The 22,639-nt window shown below is 41.5% G+C and overlaps 1 protein-coding gene and 1 pseudogene across 1 annotated transcript in view; both read left to right on the top strand.

Moving 5' to 3' along the window:
• LOC124775930 overlaps window positions 1–22,639 on the top strand; it is a 69,860-nt gene that overhangs the window by 19,678 nt on the left and 27,543 nt on the right. The window lies entirely within an intron of this gene.
• LOC124778219 lies at window positions 12,659–12,776 on the top strand (annotated as a pseudogene).

Raw genomic sequence — 22,639 nt, 5'->3', positions numbered from 1 at the left:
AGTGTAAATAATGATTTTGTCGGTAAGTTGTTTATGGAAGTTTTTGGAGTGTTTCAACTTTGATCATCTTATGCCCGAAACAAGCATTTTTGTTAGTTATACGCCATGGCTTCTAAGGTTTACATTGCAATTTAAGAAGTTCTTCAATTCAGTAACAAACTGACTTGATATTCCGTATTTTGCTCATGTACCTGTCACTTTCCATTTCTTTGAGCTCTGTTAACCTTTGTTACTAGGGAGTCAAACACTGCAATTATAAATTGTAGTGTAATACCATCCTCTTCTTTATTCAGAGTAGTATGAATAGATAAAATGAAGATGTACTTAATAAGGCATTGGCAAGCTCAGGCTGCATGATGCAAACCAGGGGTAGGTTTATGGAGATATATGGAGATAATTGTTTACGAAATTCACGTAGATTACGTGCACAGCGCGGTATTCAAACAGAATCGACCGCAACCTCGAATAGATTGGGATGTTCGTCAGACGGTTGTCGGACTATTCTTGTAGAAAATCTTTATTAATTTGCACACAAAGCAGCCGTAGTTACGTAAAGTATGTAAGGTCTGTGGGAGTTATTTCTACACCCCCAGACTTGTACATATTACAAAAGTTTTTACCATTCTAGCAAACGAATGATTGTAAAGTTTTAAACTTGGCAAACCCCTTTCCAGCTTTTAGGTGCATACTGAAGTGTTGAAATACAGCTTTTTGGTTTGGTAAATTGCTGCTACCATCGCAGCGTTATACGTCACAGCTTAAACCATCTTTGTTAGTAATGAGGATGTATATCAGTTTATTTTATAAGTTTGGTAAAACGTTCGTGTCACGTCGTTTTTATTTGTAGACATGTCTCTACGATATTACCACAGTTGTGTGTATTAGGACGTGGATGTAGACTAGTGTATTTTATTTTAGTACTGGGATATCGTCTTATTTATTTAAGCTAACCTCCACACACCGCTAAGTTATATGCGTGATGATTACACGGATTACCACACGAGCAGGCACATCACACCGACTTGCGAGGCCTGTGGCAGCCACCGTTTAAGTAGTCAACCCTCCTGCGAGATTGTGGCTTTGTGCTGGGTGTCTAGGCTGATACTAGGAATGACAGCATCACCACGGCAAATATCTCCACATTGGGTGGAACGCATAATTATGACCAGATTTTAGAAAGCAGCACCATTTCAGGCGCACTAAGTTTAGCTCTAAATCACCACTTCCCATTACAACCCAGACACATTTCTAAAGGTAATGGCTTTACACATACTTATGCTTCTATTTTAGTGCTGGATAGCAGCCTACTCGTAGTGTGCTGTAAGGAATGTGATGCAACATTAATGAGAACTATTTACATCAATACGTACTGCCAAGCCAATACATATTACTTAAGCTATTTGCAGCGCACAAAAATTCCTCTACTATTAATGCCTGACCTCCTTTCATGTTAGGAATGCTATCAATTATTAATACTAAGCGTAGTTGTCGATTTATCAGTAGAATAAAATCTCGAGCGGGTGGAACCTACATAAGGCTGAAAAGAATAAGATATGGTTTGAAACATCCAAATGTAAATGTTAATGTTAGTGTTAGTGTTATGTGTGCAATGTACAGGAAGAGATTCAAACATTTTACGTAAAGGATATGCAGAACATTTCTGCTCTCACTTTTCAAGTATTGTTCCAGTGTTTGGAGTCCACATGAAGATGGTACAACAAACATAGAATTCAGAGGCACGCTGCTTGGGTGTGAACAGGTCGAAACAACCCGACGCGAAAGCGAGAGAGGAATGTTCGTGGACCGCAAATTGAATTCTCCGGATGAATTACGACGTAGTTCTTGTGAAACTATTTTGAGTAAAAGGATGAGAATATCAAGATGGAGGAAAGACACCACCAGTAAGACTGACTACAGCCACCGTCAACTAAATGCCCATTCATTGCATAGCGCACACATACAATGAATTTTATGATAAAAATTTATGAAACATAATAGTGTCTCTTGTGTAATTGCAGTGCTCTCACACAGGACATAAAAGAGGACTCGCTAAACTGTCTATTATCAACACATACACTGACAGAAAAAAAATAAACCACACCAACAAGGAGGAGGAGAGACAAACGAAAGTTAGTAGGCGCGTTTCTGCATCTGCATCGGAAAGATGTCTGTTCAATTTTTGTGTCAGTCCCATAACAGTGGTGCTGATTACCTTCGCGACTGGACATGGTGAATTAATGTTAGTTAAGGCCTTTAAGGCTACAAAGATGCCATTGTCAACATCTCACTCAGTTTGAACGAGGTCGTGTAATAGGTCTAAGGGAAGATGGATGCCCCTTCTGCGATATTGCAGAAAGAGTTGGCGAGAATGTCGAGACTGTACGCAATTGCTGGTAGCGGTGGTCGCAAGAAGAACGGATTCGAGACAGCCATGTGGTACTACCGAGAGAGAGACTATCATGTTCGGCATATGGTTCCGGTGCATCGTACTGAATCTTCAGTGACAGTTTGCGCAGTAGTTGGGATCACAGTGACAGAACCAACTGTTACAAATTTGTTACTCCAAGAACAACTCAGAAAGCCTGTAGCGTGCATTCCACTGACCTCAAATCACCGCCGTTTGCGGCTTCAGTGGTGTCAATTGAGACCTCATTGGAGGGCAGGGTGGAGTCCTATTGTGTTTTCTGATGAAAGCTGATTCTGCCTCGGAGTCAGTGAGTTCCGTGTGTTGATTATAAGGAGTCCAGCTGAGGGCCTGCAACCAACCTGACTAGTCTGTGCGCATACACCCGGAGTTATAACCTGGGCTGCGATTTCGTATGACAGGTGGAACACTATCGTGGTTAATCCAAGCGCCTCGACTGCAAAATTGTACGTCAGTCTTGTGATTCGGCGTGTTCTGCTGCCATTCATGAACAGCATTCCAAGGGTATGACAAGGTTGCAGTTCTACCCAACAGTTGAATCTATACATTAAAGATGAACGAAGAGGCACTACGAAATCACAGGCACTTATGCCACCAGAACACACATTTGGTCAGTCATTTCTACCTTATATGATACAGTCACGGGGATTTTAGATGCTTCATAACCAATGTTTGCCCAGTACTCAATCTGCTATTACGCTGCTGTTCCGATGTAGGTGAAAATGTCTCAACCTTGACTCTGCCTCTCACAGACACGATCTTGGAGAATCTGCCACGTAGGTAGGTATTGAATACACCACGCGCAGTTCATTATTTAACATAACGGATAATCCCTTCTGATTTTTTTCGTGAGACTCAACCTGATAATAAATTTTAAGCACCATAGCAGTGTGACAAAACGGTTCTGTAATGTACATATGAACATTTAAATTACTCTTATTGCTAAGGAACACGTCATTTATGGTGTGATTTAAGCTGTCAATTTCAGTGACAAAAGTGACAGAGTTCTTTAACAGTAATTGCAAATCAAAGTTCTTGACAGCTGGACTCACCTTCCTACTAAAAAGTTGTGCTCTTAAAGCACATTAGAGCACATATGAACTGATGAACCGTACTAGGTGTCTGTGGGAGGAAGGGAGCTAGAGAACTCTCACACTCTAGCAATCTCAGATATCCACTGCATAATAGGTGTAGAAGCATAACACCGCGTCTAGATAGGGACTTCAAGTTGTTGCTATGTTGAGAGGATTTACCATGTTTTACATGAGATAAAACTTAACAGATCAGTTGATGCAGGATTAACATTTCATGAATTTTCTGTTATCGTCACTATGTTAGAAGAAAGATAGCAGTCCCAGTATTTTCATCTGTTGTTGGACATAGCAATTCATTATTAGAAGAGACGAAACGTGTGTGGAATATGATTGCTTAAAATTTAGCGAGTATACAGGTGAACCATGCAAGATCTGGGAGGGAGGGAGGGAGGGAGGGAGGGACATCTTATTACACGCCAAACAGGGTATTGTGTTTGTATATGGTGCATGAACCATGAACCATGGACCTTGCTGTTGGTGGGGAGGCTTGCGTGCCTCAGCGATACAGATAGCCGTACCGTAGGTGCAACCACAATGGAGGGGTATCTGTTGAGAGGCCAGACAAACGTGTGGTTCCTGAAGAGGGGCAGCAGCCTTTTCAGTAGTTGCAAGGGCAACAGTCTGGATGATTGACTGATCTGGCCTTGTAACAATAACCAAAACGGCCTTGCTGTGCTGGTACTGCGAACGGCTGAAAGCAAGGGGAAACTACAGCCGTAATTTTTCCCGAGGGCATGCAGCTTTACTGTATGATTAAATGATGATGGCGTCCTCTTGGGTAAAATATTCCGGAGGTAAAATAGTCCCCCATTCGGATCTCCGGGCGGGGACTACTCAAGAGGATGTCGTTATCAGGAGAAAGAAAACTGGCGTTCTACGGATCGGAGCGTGGAATGTCAGATCCCTTAATCGGGCAGGTAGGTTAGAAAATTTAAAAAGGGAAATGGATAGGTTGAAGTTAGATATAGTGGGAATTAGTGAAGTTCGGTGGCAGGAGGCAAAAGACTTCTGGTCAGATGACTACAGGGTTATAAACACAAAATCAAATAGGGGTAATGCAGGAGTAGGTTTAATAATGAATAGGAAAATAGGAATGCGGGTAAGCTACTACAAACAGCATAGTGAACGCATTATTGTGGCCAAGATAGATACGAAGCCCACGCCTACTACAGTAGTACAAGTTTATATGCCAACTAGCTCAGCAGATGACGAAGAAATTGAAGAAATGTATGATGAAATAAAAGAAATTATTCAGATTGTGAAGGAGACGAAAATTTAATAGTCATGGGTGACTGGAATTCGAGTGTAGGAAAAGGGAGAGAAGGAAACATAGTAGGTGAATATGGATTGGGGGACAGAAATGAAAGAGGAAGCCGCCTGGTCGAATTTTGCACAGAGCACAACATAATCATAACTAACACTTGGTTTAAGAATCATGAAAGAAGGTTGTATACATGGAAGAACCCTGGAGATACTAAAAGGTATCAGATAGATTATATAATGGTAAGACAGAGATTTAGGAACCAGGTTTTAAATTGTAAGACATTTCCAGGGGCAGATGTGGACTCTGACCACAATCTATTGGTTATGACCTGTAGATTAAAACTGAAGAAACTGCAAAAAGGTGGGAATTTAAGGAGATGGGACCTGGATAAACTAAAAGAACCAGAGGTTGTACAGAGATTCAGGGAGAGCATAAGGGAGCAATTGACAGGAATGGGGGAAATAAATACAGTAGAAGAAGAATGGGTAGCTTTGAGGGATGAAGTAGTGAAGGCAGCAGAGGATCAAGTAGGTAAAAAGACGAGGGCTAGTAGAAATCCTTAGGTAACAGAAGAAATATTGAATTTAATTGATGAAAGGAGAAAATATAAAAATGCAGTAAGTGAAACAGGCAAAAAGGAATACAAACGTCTCAAAAATGAGATCGACAGGAAGTGCAAAATGGCTAAGCAGGGATGGCTAGAGGACAAATGTAAGGATGTAGAGGCCTATCTCACTAGGGGTAAGATAGATACCGCCTACAGGAAAATTAAAGAGACCTTTGGAGATAAGAGAACGACTTGTATGAATATCAAGAGCTCAGATGGAAACCCAGTTCTAAGCAAAGAAGGGAAAGCAGAAAGGTGGAAGGAGTATATAGAGGGTCTATACAAGGGCGATGTACTTGAGGACAATATTATGGAAATGGAAGAGGATGTAGATGAAGATGAAATGGGAGATATGATACTGCGTGAAGAGTTTGACAGAGCACTGAAAGACCTGAGTCGAAACAAGGCCCCCGGAGTAGACAATATTCCATTGGAACTACTGACGGCCGTGGGAGAGCCAGTCCTGACAAAACTCTACCATCTGGTGAGCAAGATGCATGAAACAGGCGAAATACCCTCAGACTTCAAGAAGAATATAATAATTCCAATTCCAAAGAAAGCAGGTGTTGACATATGTGAAAATTACCGAACTATCAGCTTAATAAGTCACAGCTGCAAAATACTAACACGAATTCTTTACAGACGAATGGAAACACTAGTAGAAGCCAACCTCAGGGAAGATCAGTTTGGATTCCGTAGAAACACTGGAACACGTGAGGCAATACTGACCTTACGACTTATCTTAGAAGAAAGATTAAGGAAAGGCAAACCTACGTTTCTAGTATTTGTAGACTTACAGAAAGCTTTTGACAATGTTGACTGGAATACTCTCTTTCAAATTCTAAAGGTGGCAGGGGTAAAATGCAGGGAGCGAAAGGCTATTTACAATTTGTACAGAAACCAGATGGCAGTTGTAAGAGTCGAGGGACATGAAAGGGAAGCAGTGGTTGGGAAGGGAGTAAGACAGGGTTGTAGCCTCTCCCCGATGTTGTTCAATCTGTATATTGAGCAAGCAGTAAAGGAAACAAAAGAAAAATTCGGAGTAGGTATTAAAATTCATGGAGAAGAAATAAAAACTTTGAGGTTCGCCGATGACATTGTAATTCTGTCAGAGACAGCAAAGGACTTGGAAGAGCAGTTGAACGGAATGGACAGTGTCTTGAAAGGAGGATATAAGATGAACATCAACAAAAGCAAAACAAGGATAATGGAATGTAGTCTAATTAAGTCGGGTGATGCTGAGGGAATTAGATTAGGAAATGAGGCACTTAAAGTAGTAAACAAATTTTGCTATTTGGGGAGCAAAATAACTGATGATGGTCGAAGTAGAGAGGATATAAAATGTAGGCTGGCAATGGCAAGGAAAGCGTTTCTGAAGAAGAGAAATTTGTTAACATCCAGTATTGATTTAAGTGTCAGGAAGTCATTTCTGAAAGTATTCGTATGGAGTGTAGCCATGTATGGAAGTGAAACATGGACGATGAATAGTTTGGACAAGAAGAGAATAGAAGCTTTCGAAATGTGGTGCTACAGAAGAATGCTGAAGATTAGATGGGTAGATCACATAACTAATGAGGAAGTATTGAATATGATTGGGGAGAAGAGAAGTTTGTGGCACAACTTGACCAGAAGAAGGGATCGGTTGGTAGGACATGTTCTGAGGCATCAAGGGATCACCAATTTAGTATTGGAGGGCAGCGTGGAGGGTAAAAATCGTAGAGGGAGACCAAGAGATGAATACACTAAGCAGATTCAGAAGGATGTAGGTTGCAGTAGGTACTGGGAGATGAAAAAGCTTGCACAGGATAGAGTAGCATGGAGAGCTGCATCAAACCAGTCTCAGGACTGAAGACCACAACAACAACAACAATTGTGCACTCTAATCTGACAATATAGCACTGCTCTGTTCAGAGTCCTACCGTACAGAAGAAATTGAATGGCCTACGACGTGAAGTTGTTGCTTATGTGGCACCATGTCGCGTTATATGGTGATGCATGAATGATACTGGGGCTGAGTTAAATGTGATCAGCCAGCCTGGGGAGATGCTTGCAGTGCATGAACAGCAGCGCCAGGTAGAGAATTTCGAGTCAAGGTGTGCGAAAGTAGTTTAGTCATAGTAGGGGGGACCTGATGGGGAAGCAAACATCCTTTGTCTCAGGCGAGTGATGTCATGGGGAAAACCCAGTACCCATCTTAGATTTTACACTTACCGTAAGAACCTGCTTCTATCAATAGGGAAAAGCACATTCTTGGATTTTCTGCAAATTTATAGTTATTACAACAGCCCTTCTTCCACAATGATGTCATAGGAGTGGAGGATAGAAAACGACTGTCACAGCTGGGTTATTTTAAATTTCCTGCTATTTTATACAGGGCATTTTGGCCGATTAGCAGAAATCTCACGACAGTGCGTGATGTCATAGGGGAGGGGGAATCAGATGATGTCATCAGTGATGTAATAGAGGAAGTGGGTAGTGGATTGCTTTGTTCCAGAACTCTCCTAGCCTACCTACTACTTTCTACGTCGATAGTTGCCATTCAACAGCCAAAGCATTGTGTTTAGAGTTCAGGTTAATGTGGAGTAGTAGTAGCAAGTTTCACCCTGCGATGAATCAGTTTCATCTGCTGTGAACAAATGTGAGGAAGAGAGGAGAAGGCCGAAGAGAATGATAATGACAGGTGTGGCTCAACTAGTTGCCAGGGTCAGTGAGCTCTTTGTATCGCACTTATGACTCCAGTGTATCGATAGCAGAGGTTACCTACTGTCAATGTAGAATGTGCTTTCCTCTCGTCAGTAACTTTTCATTTGACCATGCGTATGATACAATTTTCAATCTGACACAATACCGTAACTACATCAAAATCTGATGGCCGAAAGATGGTTGCGATCTGGAGGAAAACTCTGTTTTTATGACATCCAGTGTTTGGTGCATTATGTGTTACGACTCAAATATCCCAACCAGTAGTGAGCATTGCAACCATGCATGTCCATTTCGGTTTCGTCAAATTTCCAGAACCATTTTTAACTACTCAGTCACTCATTATTTGCAACCATTATTTGCTGTTGAATTTTTCCTGTATTATGACCTTATGCGTGAATAAAAAACATCTCGAAGTTCACATTAGGCTTTTCAAGCAATTGAGAAAAGGTACAGGCCATTTCAATTTTCTAGAGTAGTCGTTTCACAGATGCACAGTTTGCTGTAGAATTATGAAACTTATTTTATGCTAGCCTATTATGGGCTTCTTGTGTAATAAAAATCTCTGCAAGAGTAACTAGGATTCCAAAGACAGAGATCCTGTGAAATTAAATGGTCCAAATGGCTCTGAGCACTATGGGACTTAACATCTGTGGTCATCAGTCACTTAGAACTACTTAAACCTAACTAACCTAAGGACATCACACACATCCATGCCCGAGGCAGGATTCGAACCTGCGACTGCAGCGATCACGCGGTTCCAGACTGAAGCTCCTAGAACCGCACGGCCACACCGGCCGGCTGTGAAAATACGATAGCTGTGTTCGTCCATAAGGTCAAGATGGTTGCAAGTAACAGTGCCATGTTACCTGGCTTTGCGAAGGTAAGTAATACGATGCCATCCTGTTGCTTAGACAACAAAATACGAGCTCCCGAGTACTTGCCAGCTTCATGACTGCGTTAATAAATATCCATTAGATACAATGTGGTACTTCTTTTTAATGGGAAAAATTCGTCAGGTGTAATCGTAAGTTATTGTAACAGGGTGCACTGAAGGGTAGGAGTGATTCTCTGCTGGAGGTTGGCGCTGGAGCAGGCAGAGAAGGCAGGCAATCAGTTGATAGAACACTTCATTGATGAACACAAACGGACAGGGTTCAGCACATCTGAAACAGACAGCCTGCATACGACGAGAGGTGATCCTTAAACCCCAGCATTCAGGTGCAGGCATATCGGTTCAGGTATCTCCTTTGGACAGTACCGATGGCCCAGCTACCACAGTACCCTAGCGAAAGGCGGCTGATGGCTGTGGGGTGGTGAGGCAACGTCCCTGTGCCTGGGCTGGAGACTGACCAGCTACTCTTCCACCATCGCGGATGACTCAACTGTGACGACTTGCTGACAGCCTGGTCATGGTGGTTTATATTCTGTTTCCACCTGCTGATAGCTGCGGAAGGCCCCCCCTATATCGAGGCCATTTAGAAACATTTGAAGCAGGGTAGATGTGTTAGCGAGGCGTAATCGGTATGTCGGTCGCTCACGAGACAGGAGTCGGTGTGATGTGCCTCACATGGAAGTGCTGGTTGCGGAAGCCATGACTAACCTGCTGAGCTGGCAGGGCTTTTGCTGGTAACTGCGATCTGGTTGGTTGCCGGTCTGCTGTCCTGGCTGCTAGTGTTTCGGCTGTTACATTATGGAGTTCTCCGAGGACTGAAACTGTTCATTTTATAAATAATGTGGCGAATTGTGTTGCAATTTCCAGGATGCTTATCGTTTGAGATTTGTTATACGGGTAACCTAGACCCCACAAACAGATTGTTCAATTTTCTACAGGGATATAGTCTGAATTTTTTAGTAAAGGGATGCGGGGTTTCTGAGGCCCATGACAGAGTAATAATGGAACTGTTACCATTTTTAACTTTGTTCTGACAAAATAATTTCACAACAGTATAAAAGAAATGTAATATGTTATCATCAATACCTACAACACCAAGCACTGGTTTATGTAGCTACCGACACGTGAAACTAAAGTACAGCAATGTGATTGTTTCCAAGTTTCAATGTGATTGTTGTTACTGCTGCGAGAACAGCTGGGCATATCGTTGTACTGTCTGAAGTGGCATATTTGTTTGCCTCTGGCAAGAGAGTTTTGGCGGCTTTTCGTGGCAGTAAGCCATCAGCTGGCAGGCTGTCTGTGCAGATATTGACATGAGTAGTGTTGGAGTCAACGTGCAAAGACGAAGGAGTTAATGTATTTGGTGGTTGGACGGCAAAGGAGCAAGGATCGTGCTTCAGAGCTGGCGTGTCGAGAGCCGGGAGTGGGACTCCACCGACGGTTGAAGTGAAGTGCTGTAGCAGAGTGTGGACTGGAGGGCACTTGGTGTCCTTCCCAAGTCTGTCATTCCTGAGCATACTCAAACAAGGGCTACCATATTACAAGAGGAGCATTAAGAGTGCTCTCTGGTGACTGGCAGTGGAATACTGCTCGCATGAGTTGATTCAAACAGTGACTAGTGCAGAGTAAAGGGCACAACCCGTGTGTACCGAGTGTAAAAATTTTGCCAGACATATTCCACACAGATAGACTCTGTACAAAATGTGATGTTCAGGTCACTGTTTGCTTTCATGGAGGGGGGAGGGGGGGGGGAGGAGGGGACGGGACGTTTGTTTTCCTGAAATAAGAGCTATGCTCATCTCGTCTGTTAGTATTAGACTGTGAGTGTAACCATAATTTCATATGCTATTATATGGAGAATAGTTTGCTACCTTTGTATAGGTAGTATTTAAGTTGGTGGGTAGTAGTGTTGCCAATAGTAGGTAGCTGGTAAAGGGAATGGTTAGTAGTTTTGGTATTTATTTTAAATGTAAATGTATGAGAGCCCAGTTCAATCTCAGAGTTGCTTTCCTGCTTTATTGATTATATTAAGGGCTTCTGTTGGCAAGCTATTTTCATTTTATTAATGTTATTTTTTTGGGCAAGTGGCAGAATACTGTGAACTGTTTGTATTCTTGCTGTTGCCCCCTACCTAAGTGTTACTGCGGCGGTGTTAATATCAAATGGTTTTATTACTGTGCTGAAGAAATCTTAATTCCCTTATTATGTTGTTGCAAGGTCCATGTTTCAGGCCCTATAACTGGGCTACGCATTTAAATGCCGTTTGACAAATAGCTTTTTCGTTATCTGTCAAGGTAGATTTTTTGGGATAAAAATTATTAGTCAAAGTAACTCCACACCTGTGCTGAAAGATTTAGATATGTGCGCCTAGAAGAGGATTGTGAACAGGGTAGTGAGAACGAGGTTTAGATTATAACAGGTGCTTTCGCTGTGGAAATTGCCTACAGCAGAAGAAGGTGTTGGATACTAGCAGTTGATAGTATCCTAAGAGGGCAGCTAGGTGTCAGTTCGACTACCGTCCCTCGAGGACTTTAAGCTAGGTTTGTGTATCAGCGATATAGGACACAGCTTTTTTTTCCTGTGAAATTAATAATGAACCGATATGTGGTATCCTTGACCCTGGTAGATTACTGACAGTCGTGATAACTAGTGTCAAACCAATCAGTTTGTGGGTAGCTGGTGTTGGATACTGATGACATCTTGTACTTGGCAGCCAATTCTAGAGCATCGTGGGTATGGCGCCGCTGAAACACAGAAGCCGCATCGCTAGGCAGACTACTGAACTTCGACTTTTAAATCTGAAATCATACACGTAAGGAGGAACAGAAAGTATCATTGTGGACAGGCTGAGTTGCATGTTTAAAGAGGGTTAAGAAGAAAAAGGAGTGAATGGACCAGATCAGGATAGTGAGCACCAGGGAGTGAATCAATGTTGAAGGGTATTGCCACGTATCAGGAAGAGGATGTGTTCTTAGGGGCAAATAAACAGAGAAGAGAGTGAGCGAAAGTTATTAGGCCATGTTCAATCCGAGAAAGTTGTATCCATGTTATTCGCCTATTCTCACCAGTTTCGAAGAGCGGAGGGGGGAGGGGACAGCGAGAAATTTATAAAACGTGTCCACTAGCGATTCGTGTGAAAGGGAAAGTTTATCGACGGTGTGAGCATGGGAAACATGTTCCACTAGTCAACTCTAGAAGATAGTGAGCACGTTTTGCTAGCTTCTAAACGAGCAGAAACTACTTGTAGACTTTGTACATCGATTTTGTGGGTCCGTTTACCAGATCAAGGGCAGCAGACGGGTGGATACTGGCTGAAGAGAATTTTCGTTACCTTTGGTAGTTGCAGAGTTAATTTCTGATAATGCCGCAGTATTTACCTTCAGAGTCTTCAAGTAGTCTTTAATGGATTGGGAATCAGGTATTCTATAGCGCGGGGTACTACCTGAACCCTTTGTTTGTAGAAAGTGAACCGAAATTTGAGGGCGATCTTGATTGCTTAACATCATTCTGACCACACACGTCGGAACAAAACTCTAGTTAATGTTTGCCTTTAACACAGCCAGGCATGAGACGCATAATGGCCGTTGGCGGCATTAATTTTTTTATTTAGAATTAACTCCCCATTGTGTAAGTTGTGGTAGACTGAGAATATGTCGCCGAGTAAGTTATCCCCGCCAACGGCCTTGCCACAGTGGTAACACCATTTCCCGTCAGATCACCGAAGTTAAGCGCTGGCGGGCTGGGATAGCACTTGGCTGGGCGACCGTCTGGTGTCTCGAGCGCTGTTGGCACTCAGCCCTTGTGAGGCAAATTGAGGAGCTACTTGATTGAGAAGTAGCGGCTCCCATCTCAGAAACTGACATACGGCTGGGAGAGCGGTGTGTTGACCACATGCTCCTCCATATCTGCATTTAGGGACGTCTATGGGCTGAGGATGACGCGGCAGCCGGTCGGTACCGTTGGGCCTTCACGGCCTGTTCGGGAGGATTTTTTTTTTAAGTTATCCCTGAAGGAGATCAGAGAAATATGGTGTAGGGCGTGAAGAAATATCTTGGTGGGCCATGGGCAAGGGGTTAAGGATTACCATCGCAGGAGACGGTCTACTGCGTTTAGATTTGGGGGGGGGGGGGGGGTCCTGCGTGTACGTGAGGAGATTGCAGCTGATGGGGCAGCTCCTGCCACGCATTAAGGGACCTTTTAAAATTATTCAGTTTGTCATTTCAGGCTCTTTTTTAATTAAGGACATTTCTACGGCAGGGAAAGTAGGGCTCAAATCTCACAAGTGAAATCGGCATATACTCAATGAGTTATGTTGTAATATGTGCAGCCTTGTGATATTACCGCAACTTGTTTATCCTGTTTCTGTATATGGGTGCTCCCTTCATCCAGTTGGTGTACAAGCAGACAAGAGTTTAGGACGACAAAATGGTTCAAATGACTCTGAGCACTATGGGACTCAACTTCTGAGGTCATTAGTCCCCTAGAACTTAGAACTAGTTAAACCTAACTAACCTAAGGACATCACACACAACCATGCCCGAGGCAGGATTCGAACCTGCGATCGTAGCGGTCTCGCGGTTCCAGGCTGCAGCGCCTAGAACCGCAAGGCCACTTCGGCCGGCTTTAGGGGGACAAGTGGCAGTTTGTTTTGCTTACAGCCAGAGAGACGTTTTGGCAGATGTTCGAGGTGGTGCGCCACCAGAGGGTGGTCTGTCTGTACTGGTATCAATACGAGCACCACAGGGGCCAAGGTGTGAGGGCAGAGGAATGAACAAGGTCAGTCAGTGGACAACCAAGGAATACGAAGTCTACTGAGGATTTGCTGTGCCGATGACCTCGGTATAGACTCCACTGATGATCGACGTGGGCTGTAGCCGTAGCGTGTGGAGATAGGCAGGAGGGTGGTTAATGTCTTTCCTGGGCCATATACGTGAACAGGGGCTTCGATATTACGAGAGGAGTACTAACGGTATGCTTTAGTGGTGTGGTTAGTGGAATGTTGATTCATATACTGTTCATATGCTATTTAGTGCACAGTGAAGAGCACAAGTGAGGGGCGCTGAGTTTCAGGCAATTACTACAGAAAAGGATAGTGTGCACATGTGCTGCCGAAGTTACTATGCTTACATACAAATTGGGTAAACATTTCTCTCGAAGCCAGAGTTTTGTTAATTGCATCTGTCATTATTATCATTGTTATTATTATTGTATATGATGTTGTACAGAGACTAGTATTGTAATTTTGGGGTGGTAGTATTTTAGTTGGTTGGTAGTAGTGCTGCTAATAGTAAGTAGCTGGTGAAGGTAACTGTTAGTAGATTTAGTAATTTATCTAAATGTAAATGTTGTTGTTGTTGTTGTTGTTGTTGTGGTCTTCAGTCCTGAGACTGGTTTGATGCAGCTCTCCATGCTACTCGATCCTGTGCAAGCTTCTTCACTCCCAGTACCTACTGCAACCTACATCCTTCTGAATCTGCTTGGTGTATTCATCTCTTGGTCTCCCTCTACGATTTTTACCCTCCACGCTGCCCTCCAATACTAAATTGGTGATCCCCTGATGCCTCAGAACATGTCCTACCAACCGATTCCTTCTTCTAGTCAAGTTGTGCCACAAACGTCTCTTCTCCCCAATCCTATTCAACATCTCCTCATTAGTTATGTGATCTATCCATCTAATCTTCAACATTCTTCTGTAGCACCACATTTCGAAAGCTTCTATTCTCTTCTTGTCTAAACTGTTTATCATCCATGTTTCACTTCCATACATGGCTACACTCCATACAAAAACTTTCAGAAACGACTTCCTGGCTTTCCTTGCCATTGCCAGTCTACATTTGATATCCTCTCTACTTCGACCATCATCAGTTATTTTGCTCCCCAAATAGCAAAACTCCTTTACTACTTTAAGTGTCTCATTTCCTAATCTAATACCCTCAACATCACCCGACTTAATTCGACTACATTCCATTATCCTCGTTTTGCTTTTGTTGATGTTCATCTTATATCCTCCCTTCAAGACACTATCCATTCCGTACAACTGCTCTTTCAAGTCCTTTGCTGTCTCTGACAGAATTACAATGTCATCGGCGAACCTCAAAGTTTTTATTTCTTCTCCATGGATTTTAATACCTACTCCGAATTTTTCTTTTGTTTCCTTCACTGCTTGCTCAATATACAGATTGAATAACACCGGGGAGAGGTTACAACCCTGTCTCACTCCCTTCCCAACCACTACTTCCTTTTCATGTCCCTCAACTCTTATAACTGCCATTTGGTTTCTATACAAATTGTAACTTGCCTTTCGCTCCCTATATTTTACCCCTGCCACCTTCAGAGTTTGAAAGAGAGTATTCCAGTCAACATTGTCAAAAGCTTTCTCTAAGTCTACAAATGCTAGAAACGTAGGTTTGCCTTTCCTTAATCTGGCTTCTAAGATAAGTCCTAGGGTCAGTATTACCTCACGTGTTCCAACATTTCTATGGAATCCAAACTGATCTTCCCCAAGGTCGGTTTCTACTAGTTTTTCCATTCGTCTGTAAAAAAATTCGCGTTAGTATTTTGCAGCTGTGACTTGTTAAACTGATAGTTCGGTAATCTGTCAACACCTGCTTTCTTTGGGATTGGAATTATTATATTCTTCTTGAAGTCTGAGGGTATTTCGCCTGTCTCATACATCTTGCTCATCAGATGGTAGAGTTTTGTCAGGACTGGCTCTCCCAAGGCCGTCAGTAGTTCTAGTGGAATGTTGTCTACTCCCGGGGCCTTGTTTCGACTCAGGTCTTTCAGTGCTCTGTCAAACTCTTCACGCAGTATCATATCTCCCATTTCATCTTCATCTACATCCTCTTCCATTTCCACAATATTGTCCTCAAGTACATCGCCCTTGTGTAGACCCTCTATATACTCCTTCCACATTTCTGCTTCCCCTTCTTTGCTTAGAACTAGGTTTCCATCTGAGCTCTTGATATTCATACAAGTGGTTCTCTTTTCTCCAAAGGTCTATTTAATTTTCCTGTAGTCAGTATCTATCTTACCCCTAGTGAGATAAGCCTCTAAATCCTTACATTTATCCTCTAGCCATCCCTGATTGGCCATTTTGCACTTCCTGTCGATCTCATTTTTGAGATAAATGTAATGTAAATGTATGATACCTTAATTAAATTTGAGAGCTGATTTCCTGACTTATTGTTTGTGTTAGGGGGTTCTGTTTCCAAGCTGTTTTCGTTTTATAATTATTGTATATTGTGACCTGTTTATGTTCTTTATGTTACCCCCAAATTTAGTATTACTGGATTGCAGTTAACTTCGAATTTTTTTCTTATTATCTGAAAAAACTGTTAATTCATTTATTGTGTTGTTATAATCCCCATAGTTCATGAACTGTAATTGAAACATATTTAAATTAAGTTTGTCAGACTGTTATTTTGTTAATTGTTGTGTATGATATTCTTGGTTTAATAAAAATTGTTTGTCGCAGTAAGTCCGCGCCTGCACAGCCCCCAGTCTGAATCCCACTCCCCGTTCCCCTCAAACCCTACACTGCAGTGTTATTCTGTCGTTCTTTCACTGAAGTCAATGAACCCATACACGACGTACATATTGGCCAACTCCAAATCAGTAACCCTATCCATACTGTTGTGTATCACCGTTAATATGTAACTGACAGGAACATAAAGCGAGACGGAACCGAGCTATACTGAACGCAAGTAGAGGGCGAAGAATAAAGTGGGAGTCACAGTTGTCAATAGGAAATACCACTAGTGAATTAACTTGGTTCCTTTCATAGTTACTCTCCCATATTATAGAATATGAAGTTTAAATGATATACCACATTAAAGACCCCTTCAGTTTTGTATATTTTGTGTGTGTGTGTGTGTGTGTGTGTGTGTGTGTGTGTGTGTGTGTGTGTGTGTGTGTGTGTGTGAGCGAGATATGGAAATAAAATAGTGACAGTCGGAGGGTCCACTGTGCCTTGCACAAAGCGAGCAGGAACACGAAACCACCGCCGTCGTCGAAGATACGTTTCCTGTACGTTACACCAGTAATGTCAACAAAGTGAGTTGTGTGTCTTCTGTATTGTTACATACAAAAAGTCGTTACATATTTTGATAAACAATACAGACAATTTTGGCTTGTTTAAAGATTGAATATTCATTTGCTGTCAGAGATTGAGCTTCCGTCTATGTGAAATCTTGCCGAAAGACGTTATCACTCCTGAGACTTGTAGTAGTACAGCAACCCCTTCACCTACTGAATGCAATTCTTTTCCCTGTAATCTGTCTTGGAGATTATAAGTGTCGAACGTGAAAATAAGTTGTGGCAATTAATTTTAGGCTCCACTGTGTCCTACAGTAGAGTGGGTGCAAGAAAAAATTACAGTCACGTACAGGTGTCAAGTGGAGGATACAGAGAAGAGGATGACTGGCTTTATGGTGTACTTCCAGGCTGGCTGTTGGGTTATTTATTGGACAGTGATTGGAAGATCTAAATACGTTTCTTTGGGCGTAGAAGCTCTTTGACTGCCCTATTTGAGGCACTGAGATGGAATCACAGTCGTCGCCAAGTGTATCTTAAACTGTAATTTACACCAGTGGCCTCAATAAAGCGAGCTGTGTGTGAGTTTTGTTCTGTTATAGAACGAATCTTTAAATTACACAACTAATATAGAAAATTTAGTCATGGAAATGTCAATGTGGCACTTAATTTGATGGTCCGTTGTGCATTGCACCAACTGCATACTAAGATCGGACTATATAGAGGTGCGGGGCGGGGGTGGATCTTGAGTGCATATTTTGTTCTTAACAGGCACACACACACACACACACACACACGTACACACACGTACACACGTTTGCTGAGGAAGCCATACCCATTCTCCAAGCGCCGGCAGTAGCATTAATTACACTGTCGCTCTCTTCATCACCACCTATCACTGCTTGATGGCAAGCGGGACATCTGCCATCACAAACACGTGTACTATGGGCCAGGAGCCCTGTAGATATACTACTAGTATACTATACTGCTTCAGTGTAATAAGCTGATCCTTAATACTTTCAATTTGGGTGGGATACACATTTTGTCATTTGTGTTCTGCACTGCTCAAGAACCGATAAATCTGTGAACTTGTGTTGTAGAAGAAATAAGTTATGATGGCATTGCCTCTGCCACCATATTTCATTGTATCTTTTTATATACAAGTACCAGTGTGTAGGCTGTTTTTTCTCTGCATCGAACGATCTTCTCATAAACACGTCACAAACTTTATAATCTGAGGTTTTCTGCATGGTCATAGCTGCACCAATAAATGGACTACACCTGTCAGAATAGACTGACCGTTCTGTCTCCATGCATTCACACTGCAGCACCTGAACTGCTGCCCAAGGGAAAAGAAACATTAATGGCTTGCTCTTGCCGCATCTATTGAGAGGTACTACCCAATATAAAAACATCAACTTCTAATTAATAGTCAGGAAATAAAGTATGTACTGATGTAATGTTGTTCAGTAGACCGTTCTCAGTCACCAATAGAAATATCTGCACTTACAGCCGTTACAGCCTGTGTATTGCATTTTTCATACATTTGTTCTTCGTGAATTTATTACCTTGCTCCTCTTCTTTGGTCCACTAGCTCCATCATGTGGTCTAAATCTCTGTGTGTGGGTACTTGAGGTCTAATTCATAAAAACGTGCCACATTCACCCTCCTTGCAATTAGTCCAGGACAGAACACAAATACCCAGAACCTGAGTTTATCTTCCTTAAGAATTCTACAGCACCACGCGTTTTAAGTCTAGATAATGCAGTACTTCGCGAAATACAGCGGCAGAGATAATGTCATCTGAATTTTGTATAACTTCGTCCTTGTGTCACCACCACTCACCACCGCTTCTTTCAGTGGTTGCACGTGAGGACCCGTTCATAATACTTTGACAATTTTTTTTACCTGCAAAAAACCGTTCTGCACACACTTATGGTTTTGGAAACTCTTTCACGTCTTTTTGGAAGCACAAAGTTCGTAATTACTTGATTTCTTGATACTTTGTCACCTGTCAACTCAGTTTTCCGTAAAGATGATACGGTGACATGCTGTTGAATATAGTTGCTCTGCCAGTCTCGGTTACTTTCTCTGTAAAACGTTTCATGGACCCATCATACGTCCTGCATATTGAGCTCCTAACATTTCAAGTTTCTAGCACTATGTTTACAATTCGCCATCTGTGGAAACCCTTTCGGTTGGTATCTAAAAATGGATGAAAAATAAAATTAATTGGAAACCAACAGATACTAGTTATACGTCTGAGCAATCAAAAGTTCAGTGTTTCTCTTTTCAAGTACACTGAATTAACGAGGAATGTGTTCGAAGGGAGAATTATGTTTTAGATTTGTAGAGGTTCCTTGGCAACGAAGCAGCAAGAGCAGGTTAATTTATATGGCTACGTAATTAATTCCAACAATATTAAGTCTGTAACTTATAAATATTTGAATATTAAGTCTGTAACTTATAAATATTTGAATATTGCTGTAAGAAGTGGTCTCCCTTATCTCTTCTTTTCCTCGATATTTCGTTTAAAATGCTCTATATTACTTCATCTCCTCCTGGAACTACAATTTGTCGTCGCCTTTATTTTCATCGAGTTCGTCGACGTGTTCTTCAATAGTAGAAGTTTAGGTTTCATTATCCTCGTCCACTGCAGTAGAACTGACCGCATAATACTTCTAAAATCAACAGTGGAACGAGGGCCCAGCCAGTCAGTTTCCTTAAGACTTGGCCTCTTTTGCTGCCGGTTAGGATTTGGTCAATGTTGCAACCCTACACGTTAAAGACATGGCCACCTTTGCACCCACGCGCAACTTTCCCACCTCATTTTAAACGCACAAGAGTCATTTTTGCAGCCTGATGGATACAGCACACCAGGCAATAAAAACCGTCCAAGAGAGCGGCTCTAACTAAATTTTTGTTTTCTGTTCACATAGCCGCGTTTGCACCTGGGTCACTCACTTGGCACCTGATAACAGCTGATTGCTTAAACATGTTATGTGCTTCGAAGTAAATTAGTCAAAGGTAATGGGCCCAGCTTACGAACTATGTTGCATCAGCAGTTTAACCTAACATCATCATAATATTAATGCTCTGATTATCGTGACACTCTACAAAGTTAATGAGAGGATGAGCAGAAGAACAAATAAGATAGCATGTCAAAGATAAAGAAGAGGCTGCCTCGATCGTATTCTAGATAAAGCCGCTTACGTCAAGAACTTACAAAATGTTGTGCAACGTACTACATGTAACACCAATGTCTCACATATTAAATGATCACCGTCTTTGTGATATCTAGTAAGCTAAACTTGCCCTTGCTTTCCGGGACTGGGATAAGACAACAATGTATTCCGAAGAAAAGTGCATGAATTCAGTGTTCTACTAGCCTCAAGGGATAAACTTACAAGAAAAATGAAACATCTGGATAAAGCGAGGAATAGGCTAAATAAAAATCCCATTGAGGTTAGTGAAGAGATAGTGAGAGCAGATATTGCATATTTGTGCTCGTAAAAGTAAATGATTACATACCGGTACTTAAATAAAGATAAAAAGGAGTGAAAAGCAGAAATAAATACAAAGGGAGTTAATCAACCCCGGATCTATGATATTTCCGAATCGGGGCAAAAACTTTATAGTGCCCTCCCTCCCCCTCGAGAGTTTGTGATGGAACGTCAAAAATTAAAAAAAAGATTTTTCAAAAATACGTTCATTTTGTAACGCACATCTTCCTGAAGAGTTTCCTATATAAAACATATATGTTCGAGAAAATGTAAGTTTTGTTATTATAAGTGCGCCGAAGTGCAGTACCACGCCTCTTCACACAACATCCTTCTATCGCATATCACTGTATTTCTCTCTGTGTAATTTAAACGCGTATATGTTGGAATGTAAGCCTTCAAACTCTTATTCAGGACAATGTAAATTAAAATGTACCACGGTGCCTCTCCCCCCTTAAAAGAAACTCACGATTCCTACTGTGTGGGGCTACTTGTAGCAGAGAGAATAAGAGTGCTTCAGAAAATTTGCGCTCTTCATTGCCTGTTAGATAATAACTTTATCTTTTATGCGGCATAAAAGTAAATGTAGGAAATATAAAACCAATGAAGACAAGAGGCAAGCGTACACATTTCTTCAATCCTTAGGTCCCAGATTTTTTTTCTCTGTAATCTTGCTTCAGCTTTGCAATGCGTGCTTTTCTTTCTGTGAAAGACTCTATTACATCAAAGTTCGTCAAACGTTTTGCTACATGAAAAATCAAAACGTCGTTGGCCAATACTGAAAAGGCTGTTAACATGAGTAGTACCCAAGACTGATTACGTCTGTCTTCTCACTGTCTGCTAGATCAAACGAAACAGCCTTTCAAATATTGCGGATATAGTAACACACGCCAAATAAGCGAGATTGCTTTAGCACAAATGGTCATTTTTATCTATCTCATTTGCATAAATAATACGACAGAAAATAATTCACTGAGTACCAGTATTAAATGCCAGTTAGGCCTGCTACAAGCAAAAAGTTATATGTTAGGAAATAGTATCACATTTCATTCAGACGCTCCAGTTTCTCAAGCGTGAAATCGAGAAGCATTATTACGAATTTTTTACATTAAACTTGGAATCGTCATATTCTTCCATATAATGTGTATAATATCTCCGTTTCTTCTCCTTTCTCGTTCTAACAAACAATCTTGTCATCATTAATTATGTAACTTTTTCTGCCATTGTCAAAACTTATTCTCCGGTTAACCTCACTAGCCCTGCCAGAATCACCGGTTTAATTATCACACATTTATTCTCCGGTTAAGAGTTATTACGTGTGCGTACAACGCCTTTTCTTCGATATTCCGAGAATAGAACTCAAGCGGCTGCTAACTGGGGACCGTACAAGTGGCCCTTAGTAGTGCAGCACTCTGGCAAAAATTTTTCTGTCAAATTTTCCTTTTCTTGCATACAGCGAGAAGATTAATTTGTAACCTTTCTTACCGGTTGTTCCTGTTAGTCGTTGATCTCCACTCTGGATTTCGCTAATAATTGCAACAACGCTGATTATTAGCACATCCAATCAGCCACATAAGTAAACAGTGATTTGCATTAACTCGTTCATGTTTATTCAGCTCTGGTCGTATAGCTCCGTCACCTTTTGTCTCTGGGAGAGTTTTCTTATTTCTAGACGCGACGGGGATTTCTCTGGCAGAGACCACAACTACACTATGCACGCATTCAAAAATCAACTTATGATTCGCTCAGAAATCATAAAGTGTAGTCAAAAACCAACTCAAAACCTGCATAGGATTTCTTAACATTCTCTTATAGATTTTGACCTCCCAAAAACAGGAAAAATATTCAAATAATTCTATCACATAGGTTTTTATGTATATTGCAGTATTAATGTTCATTAGTAATAAACCTATGTGGATTTCTAATTTAATAATTATTAAAAATAATATCAATTGTAATAGATAAAATAAACTTAAATTTAAAAAACTTACAATATTAACTATTCTTTGTTACCACTTGCAGGTTTTACCGTGAACTCCTGGGCGCCAGAAGCAAATGCAAACTATCTTATTGTTCAGTTTTATCGTGTTGCGGCAAGTCAAATGACGATTTGTATCTTC

This window comes from Schistocerca piceifrons, chromosome 2 (assembly GCF_021461385.2).
Source record: "Schistocerca piceifrons isolate TAMUIC-IGC-003096 chromosome 2, iqSchPice1.1, whole genome shotgun sequence".
NCBI lineage: Eukaryota > Metazoa > Arthropoda > Insecta > Orthoptera > Acrididae > Schistocerca > Schistocerca piceifrons.
Note: the sequence above shows the minus strand (reverse complement) of the source record. Positions and strands in the feature narration are given on the sequence as shown.